The sequence below is a fragment of the Myodes glareolus genome, chromosome 26 (genome assembly GCF_982192425.1).
Source record: "Myodes glareolus chromosome 26, mMyoGla1.1, whole genome shotgun sequence".
Lineage (NCBI taxonomy): Eukaryota > Metazoa > Chordata > Mammalia > Rodentia > Cricetidae > Myodes > Myodes glareolus.
In genome coordinates this window covers 11631914-11653053 of record NC_142051.1, presented here as the reverse complement: position 1 = coordinate 11653053, position 21140 = coordinate 11631914, and the positions used below count along the sequence as shown (strand labels likewise).

The 21140-nt window shown below is 41.5% G+C and overlaps 1 protein-coding gene across 14 annotated transcripts in view; it reads right to left on the bottom strand.

Annotated features, from left to right (window-relative positions):
* R3hdm2 (R3H domain containing 2) overlaps positions 1-21140 on the bottom strand; it is a 124151-nt gene that overhangs the window by 57416 nt on the left and 45595 nt on the right. The window contains exon 1 of one of the 14 annotated variants that reach the window (XM_048418715.3): positions 19416-19439. The exons of the other annotated variants lie outside the window; for them this stretch is intronic. The gene's annotated coding sequence lies outside the window, so the exon portion shown is untranslated. Of the gene's footprint in view, positions 1-19415; positions 19440-21140 lie in introns of those variants that run through there. 14 annotated transcript variants of the gene reach the window in all.

The following is a 21140-nucleotide window of genomic DNA, read 5'->3' as shown; positions in this document are numbered from 1 at the left end:
CACAGTGCATCCTGGTTTTTAGAAAAGCACAATTTCTAAGGCAGAGGATCTTCTGAGATACTCGGGGCTCAAAGCTGCAAACAAGCAGCTGCTGGGAGCATGAAGAAACATGATAAAGCAGGGGGGCGACTGGACATCAAGATTCAACTACTTCTTTCATAGAGAATACTATACAGTTCCCATCAGTTTTTGACTGCCACATCAGTACCTTCCAGAAAACAGTGAGATAATACATTCTTCTATCAACCCTATAAACAACTGCAAAGCAATGGCGCAAAGGGAGTACATCAGATAGGGAATACTCAGAGAGAAGGCAGACTCATATTCACCATCCGTCTCCCCAGCCTCTCTGTTTGGAGACAGGAGCCTGCTATGTGTCTCAGATTAGCCATGGGTCCTAAGTACAGCATTACAGGAGACAATCACCTCAGCTCTCACCTTCTCCTTTACAATGGATGTCAGTTAGGGAGAATACAAACAAGACAATTTTGGTACTAAGAACACTGACTTACCCTGTGGTAAATTTCTGGAAAAGTTTCCCAGGCTCATTCATGTACGAAGAGCAAACTGCTCAAAAGTAATATGTTAAAAAAATTACTGGACCAGTGAGATGGCTCAGTAGGTGCCTGTCTCTCTACATAATTACATGTAGTTTAAGAATAAAACCAAGGGGCTGCAGAGATGGCTCGGCAGTTAAGGGTACTGGCTGCTCTTCCAGAGGACCTGTATAGCAGCACAACTGTCTGCAACTCCAGTTCTCGGGGACCAGACAACTCTTATACATATACGCAGGTAAAACACCAATGCACATAAGATAAAAAATTTAATTTGCCTGAATGTATGTATAGGCATGACAAATGTCTCTGGTGCCTGTGATGGCCAGGCGAGGTCACTGGATCTGCTGGAAAAGAAGTTACAGATGCTTGTGTGTAGCCAAGCAGGGACCTAGGAATTGAACCTTGGTCATCTGCAAGAGCAGCAAGCGATTTTAACCACTAAGACATTTTTCCAGCCTCTGCAGAGTGGTTTTATAGGTGCAGTATACAACTGTCAAAACTCATTAACTGGATATTTAAGATCTGTGTATTTTATATTATTTAACTACACATACACATAACAACAAACAACAAAACATCTTAGAGATTAGCAAGATGGATCAATGGGTAAATAAAGGTTCTTGCCACCAAGCCTGATGACCTGAGTTGGATCCCCAGAACTGGCATGATGGACAGAGAACCAAGTCCTGCAAACTCTCCTCTGATATCCATTAACCCGTTTCCACTAATAAATAAATGCAAGAAAGAGAGAGAGAGAGAGAATGAAAACCTTAAAAAAAAAACTTCCGATAGTTAAATAATAGGAACAAAGGATACTGGGATTTAGACAGGGATTGGATGGGAAAAGAAAGTGTAGAAGAGGTGGTTAACTAAAGCTAAATGTGTAAATACAACATGTACATAACATACGCACACAAACTTATGGTAATCCACTATTTTGAAATCTAGTTTTAAAATGTAACAAAAGAGAGCTGGAGAGATGGCTCAGTGGTTAAGAGCACCGTCTGTTCTTCCAGAGGACCCGGGTTTCATTCCTAGCACCCACATGGCTGTTTACAATCATCTGTAGCTCTCGTTCCATGGGCTCTGACTCCCAAGTGAGTGCTCAGCCCTAAATGGACACCTGTATCAACAGGGCACAGGTAGCATGGCAGAGAGCGTGGAGAGAACACGAGTCTGTATGCTGTGCCATGCTGACTTCTGGGAGACTATGGTTACTTGCATAAGACACAAGATAAAGCCAACAAGATCAATTAGCATTCTAGTAGGAAACACTAACTGGATCCAGTATGGGGTGAGGAGGTGGAGCTCGCAAGAAGGCGGGAAGAGGGCATGCCAGGAGTGTCCTGGGAGATTCAGAGTGGGGGGTTGGGATGGAAATGATTAAGATACACAAATATATGTATGACATTGTCAGAGAATAAATAAAAGATACTGAATAATAAAACATCAGAGGTTCATGTACTGAAAGCCTCTTATTTTCTTTGTTTCTCTCTCTTTTCTTTTGTGGGGGTGGGGTAGGATGAGCTGGTATGCAAGTGTATTAAAAAAAAAAGCAGGCCAAGCAAGCCTCAGGCAGCAAGCCAGAAAGCAGCACTCCTCCACGGTATCTGCTTCAGTTCTTGACTCCAGGTCTTATCCTACACTGATATTTTATTTATATTTTAATAAATAAAGCTTGCCTAAAGATCAGAAGGGCAAAGCTAAGCCACTAGAGGTCAAGCAGTGGTGACACATACCTTTAATCCCAAGATTTGGGAGACAGAGGCAGATGGATCTCTGTGAGGTCAAGGCCACCCTAGGCTACAAGAGATCAATGCAGAAACAAATCCAGGTGGTGGTAGCTCACACCTTTAATCCCAGTACCGGAAGTCATGCGCCTTTAATCTCAGTACTAGGGAATATAACATGGGAGGAGAGAGAGGCTCAGGCTGCTTAGTCTGCTTAGGCTGATGTCGCCCAGCCTTGGTAGCGCTAAGACTTCTCTAGTGGTTTGGCTGCTTTGCTTTTCTAGTTTTCAGGCTGAACCTCAATTTTTGTTTCTGGGTTTGTATTACTCAAGGTACACTGCCCTGCTTGAGTTTCTGTCCCAACTTCCCTGGATGATGGTAAGCAGCAAAATGAAATAAACCCTTTCCTCCCCAAGTTGATTTTGGCCACAGTGTTTCACAATAGCAACAGAAACCCTAAGACACTGTGTATCTTACTTGATACTCCTAAGGTGTAGTGTTATTTCTACTTTATAAAACAAAACCAAAAGCAATATAACTGCAAGCCTCATAGAGTTAAACGCCGCTCTGGAACGATGTTTGCTGAAAAAAGGTGCCTGCTGTCTAGGAAGCTGATCTGAATCCAGTACCTGAGACTTCCGTGGTGAAGAGAGAGTTCACAAGTTGTCCTCTGGCATCCATGAACACTGACACTCAAACAACAAAGTAAGATTTCTTTAGGGGCTGGAGAGATGACTTAGTGGTAAGAGCACTGACTGTTCTTCCAGGATGCAGGTTCAATTCCCAGCACCCACATAGTGGCTCATAACTGTCTACAACTCTAGTTCTAGAGTATCTGATCTGTCTTCTGGCTTATGTGGGTACAAGGCATGCATGATAAATGCCTCACTGAAATAAAAGTGAGATATTGTAGGCTGAACTCTCCCTTCTCTTGTATGGTCTATTTTATAGACCGTGAAGGCTCATGAAACACACATATTATTATTTCACGATAGTTACCAAGTCATTTCAGGGTTGCAGAAATCAACTGTCACCAGTTTAATAGCAGTAGGCTGGCAACAATACTAGCTGCGATAATCAGTTATTATCTCCTGAGCTGGGGGTGATGGTGCACATCTGTAATCCCAAAGTTTAGAGGGTAAAGGTAGCAGGATCTGAAGCTCAAGTTTATCCTCAGCTATCAGTAAGTTCAAGGTCAGTCTGAGCTACAAGAGACCTTGTCTCAAACAATAACAAAAACCAAACCAAAACACAAAATTCAAAGTCATGGTATTGCTCTGTAGCCCAGGCTGGCTTCAGACTCAGGATGTCCCTGCCTCAGCCTCCTGAGTGCTGGGATTACAGTCGTGTACCATCATGCCCAGTAACAGAGTCCCACTCAGAATTAGCACCCTGTACTGCCCCTTCCCCATTGGTACTGAATCATTATACTACAGACATCAGGCCCTTGTCTGTTTAAATTTAATTAGATCATGCAAGATTTCAAGACAAATAATTTCTTTTATCTACTTTCATGGCTTGCATCTTTTGCTTTCTTTAAGCATGCTTGTATTGCAGGCATATACCAATGCACCTCGCTTATTTTATATTTTCATCTTCAAAGGTTTTTTTGTTTTGTTTTGTTTTTCGAGACAGGGTTTCTCTGTAGTTTTGGAGCCTGGCTGGCCTTGAACTCAGAGATTCACCAGCCTCTGCCTCCCGAGTACTGGGATTAAAGGTTTGTGCCACCACTGCCCGGCTAATTTCTAAAGAATTTTTAATTAATTAATTTTATGTAGATAAGTGTTTTGTCTGTATATATGTCTGTGTACTCTGTGCAAATAGTACCCTTGAAGGCCAAGGTTTCAGATCCCCTTGGAATGGAGCTACATGGTTGTAAACTACTATGTGGGTACCAGAAACGGAACTCTGGTTCTCTGAAGAGCAGTCACTGTTCCAGGCCCAATACTTGTCCTTCTAAGACACCTTTTAAGCTGGACACGACGATGTACAGGTGTGACTAGAGCACTAGAGACAGATGCAGAGGAGCACAAGTTCAAGGTCTCCCTTGGCTACAAAATTAATCAAAGTCGCCCAGGACAAATAAGGCCCTATTGCAGATAAAAAAATTAAACAATTACTTTAATTTCTAATATACATAGTGGTACATGCTTGTAGTCTAGCTACAGAATAGGCTGTCAAGAGGATCACCTGAGCCCAATCCAACGCCAGCCCAGGCAATATAGTGAGAGCCTGCCTAAAACAAAAACAAAGGCTGGGGACAGCTCAATGGTGAAAGTGCTTGCCTGCAAACTTGAGTAGAGAGGGTTGGATCTCCAGAACAGACATAAAAGATGGGAGGCCTTAGTGGCCAGTCTAAAGTAGTCCAGCCACAGGAGCCAGTGACAAGACACACTGAGAAAGATGCCTAGCAAGAGCAAGACCTTGCCTCAATGAATAAGGTGGGAGAGTTATCAGGACGATTCTGGATATTGACCTCAGGCTTCCACATGCAAATGTACATATGTATACATGCACTCATATATACATATGCTCACACATATACAAAACATGCATTCACATATATGAAAATGAAAATAAATTTTCATTTTAGGTAAATGCTTCTTCTCAAAGTGAGAAGGTAAGTGATTTTTTTTTAATTTCTGTGTGAGTTTTGGATAAGCCTTATTCAAGACATTATTTTTAAGATTTATTTATTTATTAGGTATACACTGTTCTGTCTGTATGTCTGCATTCCTTCAAAAGAGGGCACCAGGCCTCATTACAGATGGTTGTGATCCATCATGTGGTTGTTGGGAATTGAACTCATGTCCTCTGGAAGAGCAACCAGTGCTCTTAATCTCTGAGTCATCTCTCCAGCTCCAGTTAAGTGATTTTTCAAGACAATGTTTCTCTGTGTAGCCCCAGCTGTCCTTGGAACTCACGCTGTAGACCAGGTCATTCTCAAACTCAGAGATCCACCCACCTCTGCCTCCTGAGTGTTGGGATTAAAGGTGTGCGCCACCACCACCTGACCCATTACTCACTTTTTAATTTTCTCTTTTTGTTGTTGAGGTTTGGGAATGTGGCTGAGATACTGATCCCTCATGAGTATTTGTCTCTGTCCCCACTCCCCTTCTTACAAATATTTCATTCTATTCAGTGTGCTTTTTACTCAGCTATTCCTATCTTCTGATGGATATCTATTAAATATTTTCATCAAATTCAAGTTACTTACTTCGTCCCTGTGTTGCCAGCCCCTCTGGTCTCATATCTAAGAAATCACTGTCAAATCTATGGTCATAAAGCATTTGGTCTATGTTTTTAGGTTTTATATAAAAACGTTTTGTCTCATTTGGAAGTTATTTTTGTGTTCAGTGTTAAGAAAGGGGATAGCTTCTTTTTACAAATAGGAATATAAAGTTATTCAGTATTATGTGTTGTAGCAAATACTGTCCTTTTCCTACTAAATGATCTTGGTATCCTTCTCAAAAAAAGATGGTATATTTAATGTATATCCAAGGGTTCCTTTCTTTCTTTTTAAAGCAACTTATTTTTTTTAATATTTATTTATTTATTATGTATACATAACTCTGTCTGTGTGTATGCCTGAAGGCCAGAAGAACGCACCAGACCTCATTACAGATGGCTGTGAGCCACCATGTGGTTGCTGGGAATTGAACTCAGGACCTTTGGAAGAGCAGGCAATGCTCTTAACCACTGAGCCATCTCTCCAGCCCCTAAAGCAACTTATTTTTATGTTCATGGGTGTCTGGTGGCTGTGTTACAGATCTCCTGAGGATGGAGTTATGGACAGTTGTAAGCTACTATGTGGGTGATAGGAACTGAGTCAGGGTCCTCTGGAAGAGCGAAGCCTGTCTCAAGCCCCAGGGGTTCTTTATTCCCCTGGTCTGTATGTGCCATGTGGACACCACAGCTGGACTACTGCACTCCAGGTAAGGCTTGAGTCCTTCTTGTGTAGGTTATTTCTGAAGTGCTGGGATTACAGGGACCACCACACCCAGCTTCCCCTCTCCACAAACTGTTGGTTGTTGTTTGTAAAGATATTTGTGTTTCCTTGAGATTCTATATGAATTTTTATCCTTTTTTATCTTTTTGAGACAAGGTCTCATTTAGCTCAGCATAGTCTCAAACTCATGAAGTAGAAGACCCTGAGCTTCTGATCCTCCTGACCCCACCTAAGAGCTGGTTTTCAGGTATGTAAAAATATGGTTTTAGTAGTGGTGCTAAGGGTAGAACCCAGGCTTTGTGTATGACAGGCAAACACCACTGACCGAGCTAAATCCTTAGACCCTCTTCTTTCCTTTCCTTTTTTTTGTGGGGGGGCAGGAACTTGCTGTATGGCTCAGTCTGTCCTAGGCTAATGGCAGACTCAAGCATGCTGAACAAATGATCTGATATAAGCTATAACTCCAAGCCTTTTAAACATTATTTTGGAATAGGTTCTCACTAACTTTAGATTGAGCAAACCTCAAACTTACTATCTTGCCTCAACATTTCCAAGCTGGGAAGCAACGAGCATTGATTACTTTGTATTATTCACAATTTATAATCAGGGTATATTTTTAAATGAGTGAGTAAATAAATGAGTTAAAGTAATTGAATTACATTCATATTTTAAGACTGTAAATAGAAAAAGTAGAATTTAACTCAGGATGGTTGTACATGTGAGCTCTAAGCTAGCCTGGGCTACTGAGGGAAACACTAGCTCATAGAATTAACAACAACAAAAAAATTGGCTGCAAACTAACTTTTGCACTTATTCTAATATCACAATGTTTTCTCAAAATGACCTGCTGCTTTTCCAAACTAAGAGAGGGATTTTTTTTTTACAACTCTCACTCAAGGAAGGGATTAATGACAATCCCATTCAAAATTTGCTTCTAAAACCTGTGTGAGCTAAATGACTTTTGTTTCATGTGTCTATTTTATACATACAGGTATTTTACTTGTATATATGTCTATGTACCATGTTTGTGCCTGGTGCTTACAGAGCCCAGAAAAGGCTGTGGTTCCCTTGGACTGGAGTTATGGAGGTTCTAAGATGTCATGTAGGTGCTGGGTATCAAACCTGGGTCCTCTGAAGGCGCAACAAGTGCTCTTAACCACTGAACCATCTTTCCAGGCTCTGATGGTATACACCTTTAATCCCATTTTGGGAACTTGTGCAGAAGGATGAGACATTTAAAGCTATTCTAAATTATGTAGGTATTTGAGGCCAATCTAGTTCTAGGATACCCTACACAGAGAAATCCTGTCTGGGGAAGGTGGGTGGAAGTAGCTATAACTGTGGTGGTTTGAATGAGAATAGAAAGGAGTAAGAGGTGAGGCCTAGCTTGGAGGAGGTGTATCACTAGGGGTTGGGTGTTGAGGACCACACCACTCCCAGCTAGCTCTTTCCACCCACGACTGTTGTCTCACCATGTAAACTCTCAACTACTGCTACATGCCTGCCCGCCTGCTGAAATGCTCTCCACCATGACAGTCATGGGTTCTAACCCTCTGGAACCATGAGCCTTCTTTTATAAGTTGCTTGGTTGTAGTGTTTCCTCACAGCAACAGAAAAGTAAGTAATGACCAAGGTAGGGAAGTAAGGATGGAAAACATAAATACTAACTCCAACTAATCCTTTCTATAATGTCAGATATCAAAACAATTGGAGCTTCTCAATGGAAGCCCAGCTGATTACGGTAGGAGTGCACTTTAAATATGATAAATATAATATATAATAATAATACATTTAAATATCTCAAATATGAGGTAGAGGCTTCATCTCCCAATCAAATCACATTGAAAATAAAGTTCTAGTATTCAGATTTAACAGGTTTTGAGAAAAGCACCTTTTATCATTCTTGAAATGTCTCATTCACAGCTCTACATTCAGTCAGTATTAATGTAATAAATCACCAAATAAAGGAATTCGGCAAGGTTAAATCATCTATGGTCTACCTGATCATTGGCCCCTAGGTCGGCCAATGGGATTCAGGACTCCATGGCAACAGTCTCTGTCACTAAGAACTATAAATGAGCTCACCCTCTCATCTTAAATAAAAACTGTTTCCACAGACGGTTTCTGCTGCACATGCTGCGAGAATGGTCTCTGCCAACATGTAAGAAATAGTGCTGTTTGAGCACCCTAAAATTCCAGTTTGGGTCAGCAGTAGTGAACAGCAATGCCAATGAATCTATGGAACTAACACTGAATTCCCCTTAAGATTTTTTTTTCCCCTGCTCAATTTCAGAAGAAAAACTTCTAAGATTCTGCAGGGTCAGAACACGGACGTGAGGGTAATCTAAGTGAACAGTTGGTTTTCATCCTGGGATGAGAGCTCAGCTTCAGTCACTCACAATAACAAAGCTAAAGGCTTTAACTTAATCTTTTTAAAAGTTTTTTTCTTTCTTTTGAAATGCTGTAACAGGCATGGAAACTGACATATCTTAAGCCTTTGTAGTTCACATGTTCAGACACAGTTCCTATAGTCCCTAGCATTCTGTCACATCTGCCATCTTCTCTGCAGATCTCTTCTACCCAACAAATGAAAACCAAAAGCTGCTGCTCCCAAGGCCAAAATAATATATTTGCTCTTTACATTTCATATGATCTCATTCCTCTTCTTTTACCTGCAAGAAAAAGAAAACCGAACCAACCAAAACAAACAACAACAACAACAACAAAAAACCCAAAAAACCCAAAAACAAAAAAAACCATACCTCACTAGCACACAGTTGTCCTCTACAAACGCATGTTATCTAAGGTCTCCTGTTCTCCTGCTGCAGTTCACCAAAACTGACGAAATATCTCAGAGTGCAACAGCAACTGTGGCTTCTACCTTTGCCTTGTGTGAGTCAGGCAATGGTGGCACACACCTTTAATTCTAGCACTTAGGAGGCAGAGAAGGTGGATCTCTGTGAGTTCAAGGACAGCCTGGCCTACAGAGTGAGTTCCAGGACCGCTAAGGTTGCAAAGTGAGACCCTGTCTAAAAAACAACAACAAAATAAATAAATAAATGGAATTAGTTGGAAATTATAAATTTTAGTTGTGTTCTCATTGTTCTTTCTGTGTTCTCTAACTGTAGTAAAATATATAAAACATTAATTTTTCTATTTTAACTATTTTATGAATATGCACTCATTTGTATAGGCGAACAACATGGACATGTATTTATGTGCATGCTGAGGCCAGAAGCTAAATAAGATGTATTCCTAATTGCTCTCCATCTTTTGTGTGTTTTTGTGTCTGGGAGCTCACCAATTCAACTCAGTTCAGTCAATGAGCCGTAGACACCCTCCTGCATCTGCCTCTCTGGCACTGGGATAACAGGAGTCCAACCTGTGTGTACCATTTTGCTTTTATCTGAGTGCCTGAGCCCTAACTTGAGTTCGTGTGCCTACATGAGAACCACTTTACCAATAGAACTCTCTCTCCAGCCGCCTACATGAGAACCACTTTACCAATGATACTATCTCTCCAGCCCTATTTTAACAATTTTTTTAAAAAATCCATTTAGCCAAGTTGGTGCACAACTTTAGTCCCGGCACTGGAGAGGCAGGCAGTTCTCTAAGTCTGAGGCCAGTTTGGTCTACAGAATGAGTTCCAGGACAGTCAGGGCTACATAGAGAAACCCTGTCCAGGAAAAACCAACAAGCAACAACAAAAGATTTTTTAGCTTTAATTATGTATGTAGTGGGGTGTGTATGTGCTCAGGGGCCAGGTGAGAGCATCTGATACCCTGGAGTTAGAGTTGCAGTGGCTTCCAGACATGGTGCTGTGTGAGAGTAGCAAGCTCTTTCCAGTTCCTGTCTTACAGTATTTTAGCATATACTCCAATAATATTAAGTACACCAATGTTGTTACACTAAGATACTGTTGTTGCAGGATATCTGATCCTACTGTGACACTCTGAGACTGTTAATAAAGTTAACTTTGAATCGGGGGTGGAGTCAACAACTAGCTGACTGGAATTAATATGGAGACAGGCGTTGGCAGTAAGCACTTTTAGCTTCTTTTACCTGCTCTCTCTCTCTGGACCCCTCTTTATTGTTTTCTTTTCAAAAGATCTTGAAGGCTAGAGAGATGGCTCAGTGGACAGTGGCAGCTACCACCAAGTCTGACAACCTGAGTCTGATCCCTTGACATGGAGGAATGAGAGAACTGATGTCCACAAGTTGTCCTCTGACCACCACATGTGCACCATAGCAGGTGGGCAAGCACACGCACACACACACACACGCACGCACGCACACACGCATGCACGCACACATGCCCACGCACACACGATAAATTCAATTGTTGTAAAAAAGATAAAGATGTAAAGAACTTAAGCTATTAAGTATCCAAGTTCGGTATATTTATTGGGTTTGAAAGGACAAGAAGCTGAATGAAAAGATATTTTCTGGCTGGGCAGTGGTGGCGCATGCCTTTAATCCCAGCACTCAGGAGGCAGAGGCAGGCAGATCTCTGTGAGTTAGTGGGGTTAGAGATGTAGCTGAGTTATGATACACTACTTGCCTAGCACACAGGAAGCCTTGTCCTCTATCTACCTCAGTATTCCATAGTCTGGACAAGGTAGGACACCTGTAATCTTAACACTTGGGAGTTGTGGCAGTAGGATCAGAATTTCAAGCAAGTTGAAGACCAGCTTTCAGTACATGAAAGTCTGTTTAGAAAAAAAGATGTAGCTATTATGTATTGATTATTTCCAGTGCTCTCAATATTACTCAATTTTATACAAAAACTTTCTTTGCAGATCCTTGTAGTCTGAAGCTCTCTTTTGAGCTCCAAGGGCAGCTACCTGTACCTGTGCACACACACCCACCTACTGTTAGGCCTCTCAAGTGCTCGGGTTACAGGCATATTCTATTACCCTGATCTCTTATTCTGTTTGGGGTTTGGTTGTTTGTTTGAGACAGGGTCTTATTCTGAATCCCAGGCTGGCCTGGAATTCACTATGTAACCCAGACTGTCCTAAGACTAACAGTGACCCTCCTGTCTTGGCCTTCTACCTGCTGAAAACACTGGCAAGAGCCACCACATCTGGTTCTTTTAATTTTGGGTTTTTTTGTTTGTTTTTCAAGACAGGGTTTCCCTGTATAACAGTCCTAGATGTCCTGGAACTAGCACTTATAGATCAGGCTGGCCTTGAACTCACAGGGATTCACCTGCTTCTGCCTCCCAGTGCTGGGATTAAAGGCATACGCCACCACCGCCCAGCCGGTTCTTTTAATTTTTAAAAGACAAGATCTTATATATTCAAGGCTGGTTGTGGTCTCACTATGCAGACAAGACTGCTCTTGAACTAGCAATCTTCCTGTCCTAACCTCTTCAGTACTAAGATTACAAGTGTAAATACCACAACAGGATTTTAATTATCTTTAACTAAAGGAATATTCTAGAAGCCAGGCAGTGGTGGTGCATACCTTTAATCTCAGTACTCAGGAGGCAGAGGCAGGTGACTCTCTGTGAGTTTGAGGCCAGCCTGATCTACAAAGAGTGTTCCAGGACAGCCAGGACTACACAGAGAAACCCTGTCACAAAACAACAAGCAAACAAAAAATACATATACATACATATATTCTATTATATACAAGGATCATAATTTATCTAGCCATTTCCTCATTATTGTGAATTCAAAGACAGCTATCAATTTTACATTAAAATAATCTAATGAACACATTTGAACCTATATCTTTATTTAAAAAATATTTCATTGACTTCCTCAGGATATATATATTCTGGAATTTTAGAGATAAAATCTTTTGCCAGGTGGTTGTGGCGCACACCTTTGATCCCAGCACTTGGGAGGCAGAAGCAGGCAGATCTCTGTGAGTTCGAGGCCAGTCCGGTCTACAAGAGCTAGTTCCAGGACAGGCTCTAAAAGCTACAGAGACACCCTGTCTCGAAAAACCAAAAAAAGAGAGAGAAAGAGAGAGAGAGAGAGAGAGAGAGAGAGAGAGAATATTTTTATGTTTTTTCCTTACTTCATGCATTTAAGGAAAAAAGCGTGCACAGTTAGTGTTTTCAACTGTCCCATGCTATGTCTCCTTCTCAGGCCTCAAGGTGGGGTCTTCAGCTTTCAGAATACTACACATGGGCAGTACTGTTCTCACTTTTGCTAAATCAATCTTTCTCTCATATTTTATTTATTTTGTATGTGTATGCAATTGGACACATGCATGGCATGCGTGGAAGGCAGAGGATCATCACTAGGAGTCGGTTCTCTTCTTCCACACTCAGGTTGCCAGGTTTGGTGACAGCTGCATTTACCACTGAGTCATCTCACTTGTCCACTTTTCTTTTGGGGGGGGGGTCAAGACAGGGTTTCTCTGTATCTAGCCTTGGCTGTCCCGGAACTTGTTCTGCACTATAGTAGTTTAGTAAGCAATTTAAAAGATACAAAAGAATAGCAAAGTTACAACACAGGGCTGGTGAGATGACTCAGACATTAAAGGCTAGGTTCACAACCCAAAATATGTTATAAAATAAAACTAGAAGTGGCCGGGCAGTGGGGGCGCACGCCTTTAATTCCAGCACTCGGGAGGCGGATCCCTGTGACGTTGAAGTCAGCCTGGTCTACAAGAGCTAGTTCCAGAACAGGCTTCTAAGTTACCCTGTCTCAAAAAAAAAATAAAAATAAAATAAAATAAAAACTAGAAAGAAAAAGGAAACAGGATGTATAGTTTAGTATTTTTATTTTATTTTGTTTTCAAGACAGGGTTTCTCAGTAGCTATGGAGTTTAGTAGGTTTGATTCAATGTTTGGTCTATTTAAAATCCTAGATTTTCTTTGGAGGTCAAGTTACCTCAATGGTACAGCATACACTTAGTGTATACAAGGTTTCCAGCTCACTAGCACAACTAACCTTTCCCAAATCAGTTCATTTTAAAAATGTGGTACTAATTTTAAGGAATCCTCATCATGATCGTTCATACAAACTATGCATTCTTACAGACACATGAAGAAAGACAGTCCAATGAGCACAGCACCTCACCAGAGAAACATAAGGAATGGCTCTCCAGAGGTAGGTGCCCAAGGCAAATGTCCTCGTGATAGAGATGGGAGCAAGGCAGATAAGAAGGCGGCACTGGAAAAGAAAAGCCACTCCAAGCTGGTGTTCTGTGTAGGTGGAGGCTCTCGGCTGACCTCAGAACAAACACCTGCTCCCCAAACACCACAGTCAGAGATGCTGGCCCCAACTGCTGGCTCTCCCTAAATTTAGCTCAGAAGCCCTCCTGTGTGTAAATATTAGATTGGGCCTTGAGAGCAATGAGTCTGTATAATAAAGTTCATTCTCTATAAATTTACATCAGAAGCTGTGAATTTTGTTTTGTTTTTGTCTGTTTTTTTTTTTTTTTCTTTTTGGAGACAGGGTCGGTGCGGGAGAATTGTCTGTATTCTGTCAATCAGCGTTTATTTAAAACATGATTGACAGAATACAGACAGGGTCTCACTATAGAACTAGCTGGCCTGGGGCTCACCATTAATAAATAAAAAAAACAATAAATCTATTAATAATTAATAATAAATGACAAATTAATTAATTTATCTGAGACAGGGTTTCTCTGTAGCTTTAAAGCTGTCCTGGAACTCTGTCCTGGTTGGCCTCGAAGTAAGCAATCTGCCTGTGTCTGCCTTCCGAGTGCTGGGATTAAAGGCATTCAGACTGGACTCAAATTTACATAGATCTGCTTCCTTCAGTCTAAGTGCTGAGGTTTAAGTGTGTGCCAGCACACTAGGCACAGCTGCGGATTTCCAAAGGCTCTGACATGTCACTGTAAGACCAGCAGTGTGAACTCTGACAACAGCTGCTCGGCAGCTCTCCTCACTTCCTGGTTCTTCCTCCTACTACAAACTGAGCAAGGTTTTCTTGGTTGCCTCTTCCTGAGCATTCATTTTCCTACTCAACCACACTCCTCCACACCCACTCACTTCAAACACAAGGCTCTCCCACAATTGCTAGTTTACCTACAGGCTTAAGCCAATAAGGCTCAAGTACTAGTGATAAAAAGGGCCCAGGCAGGAGGTCAAACTAGCAACTCACTGAAGACTAAGAACGGCTTCTGTACCTCAATGAAGTTTTGCTGGCTCTTCTACTGTCCTGGCTTGTCACTCTTCACTATCATAAGACAAGAACCTGGAGTCACTCAGAATAACTCGGGTGGCTATTGAGTTTTCATGACCCTAATTCTCTAGAATTAAGCCTACCTGAGCCAATAGATAGGCTCCATCACACCCAGACCTCACAACACCAAGATTTGAAAGTAAATCAGAACAATGGTAGGAAGCAGAAAAAGAGCTGGACATGGTAGCATGCCTATAATCCCAACATTCTGGAGGCTAAAGCAGGAGGATGCCATGAGTCTGAGAACAGCCTGGGCTATATATGGAGATTTTGTATGAAAACAAAACATCAAACAACAAGAAAAAAAGAGAGCAAAACAAAACAGGCATGGTGGTCCACACCTGATCTCAGCCCTTAGAAGGCTGAGATAAGAGGATCTGGAATTTGAGGTTGGAATGGGCTATAGAGTGAATCTGAGGCCCATGTGGTAAGGTTCTCTACAAAAACCAGAACAACAAACCCAAACCAACAAAGAGATGAATGATGGTCAAGAAAAAAAAAAAAAGAGTTACTAATCTTTTCAGAGTGCATGTTCACAATTTGGCCTTTGAGATCAAATTAGAAGGCACAGACCTTTACTCCACAGAACTTACTATGTAAGTTCCAAGACAGCCAGAGCAACACAGAGAAAACCTTTTTTGAAAAACAAAACAAAAACAAACCAACAAAACAAAACAAAAAAAAACAAGAATAAGAAAGGCTACTAGGTCTGCCTCTGTAGAGCTGGAAGCAGAAGTGTGCACCTAAGAACCCAGCCACGGTCCTGAAGAGGGCCAGCTGTGTCAGAGCATCTCACATGAAAGGCTCACCCCATACTCACATTCCTTTTAGAAACTCACTATTTCATATGGGTTAGAAATCTGTTCTGGTTTCTTCAGACCTTCCACGTGAGGGGCTGGGGTGTAGCTCAGTGGTATAGCTCACAGCATACATAAGGTATTAGGTTTGATCCTCATACCACCCCAAAAGGGAGAAAGGCTGGTGAGATGACTCAGCAGATAAAAAAGTGTTTGCCATGCCAGCCTGATAACCTAAATTCAATCACCAGAAATGACAAAAAGACACATGTGGTGGCTTCCATCTGCAATCCTGGCACTCTAGGGTAAATGGGAGGCAGAGACAGGAGAACCAAGAAGCTTGTGGGCCAGCTGGCCTAAAATACAGCTCAGCAGAATTATGAGACACACAAGGGGGAAGCAGGGAATCAACTCCTCAAAAGTAGTCCTGACTTCCATGTGTGCTTCAAGGCACACAAACATAAATGTAGACATACAAAGAGCACACACATATGGATGTAGACACACATACACAGCAGCATACATGGATGTAGACACACACACAGCATGTACACATGAATGTTGACGCACACACACATAAGTAAATTTCTAAGTAATGTGAAAACACAAATGGCATAACCTATTTGACTTCTAAATATTAGTTGTAATGGCTAATAGTAATTCAGTCTTGAAAGTGTCTAGGAATTGGGGACAGGGATGGCTCAGTCAGTAAAGCATGAGGACCTGAGTTTGGATCCCGAGTGTTCCTGTGAAGAGTTGGTGCCTATCATATCAGCACTGGGAAACAGAGACAGGAAGGAGACAGGAGAGTTCCAGGAGCTCACTGGTCAACCAGTCCAGCAAGGGTCAGCATTCCAGGGTCAGCGAGAGACTGTCCTAGTAGGCTTCAGTTTTTGCTTGACAATAGCCCAGAGTTGAGGGAGCTTCACCTGGGGGTTTTCCCAGATCAGATTGGCCAGTGAAAAGTTGACCTTTGTCTTGATTGTAGACTGATGTGGGAGGGCCCAGGCCAGGGATGGGAGCATCATCCCTAAGCAGGTGGTCCTGGGCTATATACAAAATCTAGCTAACCATGAGCCCAAAAGCAATCTTGTGAGTGAGCCGGTAATCAGTACTTCCCCATAAGTCTGTTTCAAGCTCCTGCCTTGTGTCCCCCACTTGGCTTTTCTTGATGGATGGTAAGCTGGAAGATGAAATAACCCTTTCCCCCCCAGGCTGCTTCCAGGTCAGAGTGATTCATCACAGCAACAGAGAAGCAAAATGGAATGGAGATCCTGTCTCAAAACTGAGGTGGACAGCAATAGCGGAGTGCATGCCAATCTACACCTTTCCCTCCAAGACATGTACATGGGTCTGCACACTGGTACACAGACAACACACATACACACACAAAGAGAAAAACAGTAAGTGAATAAATGAGAGGGCTGGCAAAATGGCTCATCAGAAAAAGGCAGCTAGGACCCACATGGTGGAAGAGAGGAGAAAGCCGACTTCTACAACTTGTCCTAACCTCATATATCATGGTACATGTGTATACATGCACACACACACACAAGTACACAAAATAAGTATTTTTAAAAATTAAGATTTATGAACCAGGTGGTGGTGGCACATGCCTTTAATCCCAGTACTCAGGAGGCAGAGGCAGGCAGATCTCTGTGAGTTTGAGGACAGTCTGGTTGTTACACAGAGAAACCCTGTCTTGAAAAACCAAGATTTATTTATGAAAAAACTCGGTGGTTAAGAACATTGATTGGTTTCTCTTTCAGGGTTCCAGTTTCAGCACCCATATGACAGCTCACAACTGCCTATAAATCCAATTCTAGGAGATCAAACACCCTCATCTGATCTCATCAAGCACCACATGTGCATGAGGTATATGAACGTACACGTAGGCAAAACACTCAAGTACACAATAAAAATGATCTTTTTAAAAAGATTAGGGTTTGGAGAGAGAAAGGGAAAGAAAGACCATGTAATTATATTATAATCCCCAAAGTATTTTTTAAAAGATTCATTTTATGTGTATGAGTTTGCCTGAACATATGTGCCTAGCACCCGTGGAGGTCAAAAGACATTGTTTGATCCCCTGTAGCTGGAGTTACAGGCAGTTGTGAGTTGCCATGTTGGTGCTGAGAACTGAACTCGAATCCTCTACAATAGCACCCAGCGCTCTTAATCACTGTGCAATCTCTCCAGCTTCATAAAATTTAAAATGTAATAAAAATTGGAGGGGGGGCAGCATTTGGAGACAGGGTTTCTCTGTGTAGCCCTGGCTGGCCTGGAAGTCATTGTAAACCAGACTGGCCTTGAACTTAGAGACCCGTCTGCCTCTGTCGCCTAAGTGCTGGGATTAAAGGTATACACCACTATGACCAGAAGAATGCCTTTCTTAAAGAGAGGCTAATAACAAACTATTAACAAAAGTGGAAGATAGAAAAGGGAGAGGTTAAAAAAATGAAGTGTATTAACTTTAGGTTCAGAAATGGTCTCCTATCAACATATACAGTGGTATATTGCCTGTAATCCCAGGGCCTGAGAGGTGGAGGCAGGAGGTGTAGGACTCAAGGTCATTCTTGGCTCTAAGGCAAGTTTGAGGACAATCCCAGCTATGTTAGACCCTGTCTTAAATAATAAAATAAAATCATATGAAAACAGTCAATGTTGCAAGAATGTCCTTCCACCATGTATCTTATTTTCAATTATTAAGTTATGCTAAAACACCCTTTACAAAAGCCGCCCTTGATCTTTCTCTAATCCCCCAAAAAGGACTCGGGTGAAAGAAAATGAAAGATAAGAAAACTGTGCTCTTACTTTTCTAACACCTTTAACAGCTTTTTTCCTTGACCTTTTCGGAGACCCTGACAGTTAAAAAAACAAAGACTTGATTAAAAAAGGAAGGCACTTTCAGCTGAAATAAAATGATCTTTTGATAATTTTTTTTTGGCCTGGAAATGACTGAAACACTTAAGAAAGGCTTTAGATGCAGCCCACCGGCCCCCAGATCACAGGAAAACCACACTCAAAACAACTGTCATCTTTTCATTTCGCAGCACTTCTTCCCCTCAAAGGCTATTCCTGTTCTAGCTGCAGACTGGGAACTGCTCCCAGTGACGTCAGAGCAGTCTCCCAGCAACGGTTAAGGAGGGCTGTCCACCATAGGGGTTTCCTGAAAAGCTAATGAGAAATTACCCACATATTTGCTGCAATATCAAGATGCAAAGATTCGGTGGAATTCAGCTTATTAACCTTACAGTTCCTGTCTCTATCTACGATAAATAGGTTATTCTATTAGACTGTTCTTCATTTATTCTAGATTTACCCTTTTCTACCTCCCCTCACCCCATTTCGTCTAAATAAAGTTAAATTGTTAGTTTGAAACATTTATAGATATAATAAATCACTGAGATACTGCAGAAAATAGGACTGCATAATCTAAGCTAAACAACTGAAATTATTATTTTTCTACTTATTACAAAGAATTCAGAATAAATGGCAGTATAGAACAGAGACATAAATTAAGATAGAAAATAAACAGGCAGATTCTTAAAGGTACAATTCTACAGATGCGATCTTTTACAGAAAGGTGACTCTTAAGATTTTTCTAGGCTCTAGCCTAGTTCTTCAAATTGACCTCTGCAGGTAGCCCTTTAAAGATCAGCAGTATTAAAATGGAGTTCATAAAAGGAATTGGAAACCCAAACACTAAATCCAAAAATCAATGAGCTAGGGGTGTTGCTCTCACACCTAGGTTCATACCTGGCAAGTCCTTCCCAAGCTTTGCTTTAGCTATATAGATTCAGACTGAATTTTACACTCAACCACAGTGGCAAGGACTTTTATATAACCACCTATTTTGAGCTCTGAAAAACATCACACAAAGTGATCAGGACCAGTATAAATAATACAGAAAAAAAAAATCCCAAATTCCAAAACTCAGTTTAAGTTCATGGTTCTGGGTTCTTAGCCCTCCCTCCTCATGAGCTCTTTTTTCTTCTACATTTAAAAATAGCAATTAGGTAAAAATTCATCAGCATCAGCACTCACAGGGTTAATTCAAGCACCTTGCTTCAGCAATCCGGACTTTGGTCTAAGCTTGTTGTAAAAGAAACAAACACAATGGTACCCCACCGCTAAAACATCCCAGTTAGCTGCCCGCTTTGTTCAGTGGTGTCCGGTTATCATCATCAAATCATAAAGGGAAAACGCACCGCTTCAGATCGATTTTTCTTCTTCTTTCTCTCCGTCCCCTCCCTCTCAGAAGAAAAAGACTGCAAACAAAATAATACGTCACTGGAGGTAGAGGGAATCCCATCTCTGCACTCTTTAGAAACCAAAGCCAGCAAGCAAAAACAAGCCAATTGTAAGAAACAAACAAGCCATCCAAAATTAGAAGTGGCAAAACCAGAGAAACTCCTAACAACCTCAACGCATCAAACAGCATTTGTAGGAAAATGGTTTAGCAAATTACTCCCAGATGTTTATAACCACAAAAAATCCCTAGATACGGAAAAGGCGACATATTTCTTCTTAACACATTTGAAGAGTAGGGGACAGTTACATAAAGACACAGGACACAGAGGCATATTCACCAGCAGGGCATGGAGAGCTGGGTAATGACACACTGAAGGATATTTATAGGGGATTCCCTGCTTCCTGCAATGTGCGTCAACAGCATCACCAGAGAGAACAGAAATCACTGAGATTCTCATAAGTAAAATCTGAATGAAGCATTGCTTAAAAATCATTATGAAAGCGGTAGAGTCTGCATACAGAAGTTCTAACAAACCTAATTAATAATCAAAATCTTTAAAGATGAAAATCAGCCCCTGAAAATGTCCAGAAAATCCTTGAAAAATTTAATAATTGAAAATTTAATTTCTATAGTACATATTATACAGTTAAATCAACAATGATATTTTTTAAAATGCCAGATTTTGTCACCTCTCCCTCCCAGTCTGTGAAGTCCAAGGACTTTTATTTAAAGAAAGAAAATCATCCAAAACTCACCCCAGATGGATCTGCACTTACACCAACAGCAAGCTCACATTATTAATGGAGACCTCATTGTAAGGATCTGTTCTGCCGGAATTTTGCCGGAAGAAATTCCTTCTGGGAAACCTGTGCCTCTTCCCCCGCCTACAGTCCCCAGCCGCCCCCCTTCACCCTTGAATGAAATGCTACTGATCCTTGTTGCTGCTTCTCCGGCACGCTAAGTGCTCTGACAGCAGATCTGAAGCTGACCACAGCCCAGCTGTTTTAAGGGATGTCACCCAGAGCTCTGCCGACAGACAGACAGAAAGACAGACCGAGACGTGTACACACACAGACACACACACACTGCAAGAGCACCCCCTCCCACCTCTTCTTGCTTTCATTCAAGTACTTCAGTGGTATGCCTGCCTCCACATTGCTCTGAGGACAGCTTTTAAAGATACAGCAGCAGCTCCTTTTTGCTGCATATGTTCAGCTGCCAAAATAGACTTTTTAGTGAAGAATAATGATTTGGGGATATGTAAAAGTTCACCTTTAAATTTATCCTGCTTTTTTCTCACCTGCAAAATAATTGAGGTCAAAGAAATGCTTTTTACCTAAAAGCTACCAGGCTCAACTTTAAAAATGCAAAACAAGGACCAAACCCAGTCACAGAGAATTTTCTTTCCAGCGAGCTATATTTAGTAAAATCATTTAACATTTGGGGGCAGAAGACAAGCCGCATGGAACACTAGTAGCTATCTGCTTCTCCTCCCATATAGGTCCCCAAAAGACCAAGTGGAAAATTCGAGCCATGATGAGGAAATGAGGAAGGCCCCACGGGCGAGGGGTGGGGAGTTAGGGGGCGAACACGAATGTGAACAAACATTAGGGGATAAGGATAAATACATTAAAATAAATAAAGGAATTAATCCAAAGGAGACCCGAGTGATAACAGTCGA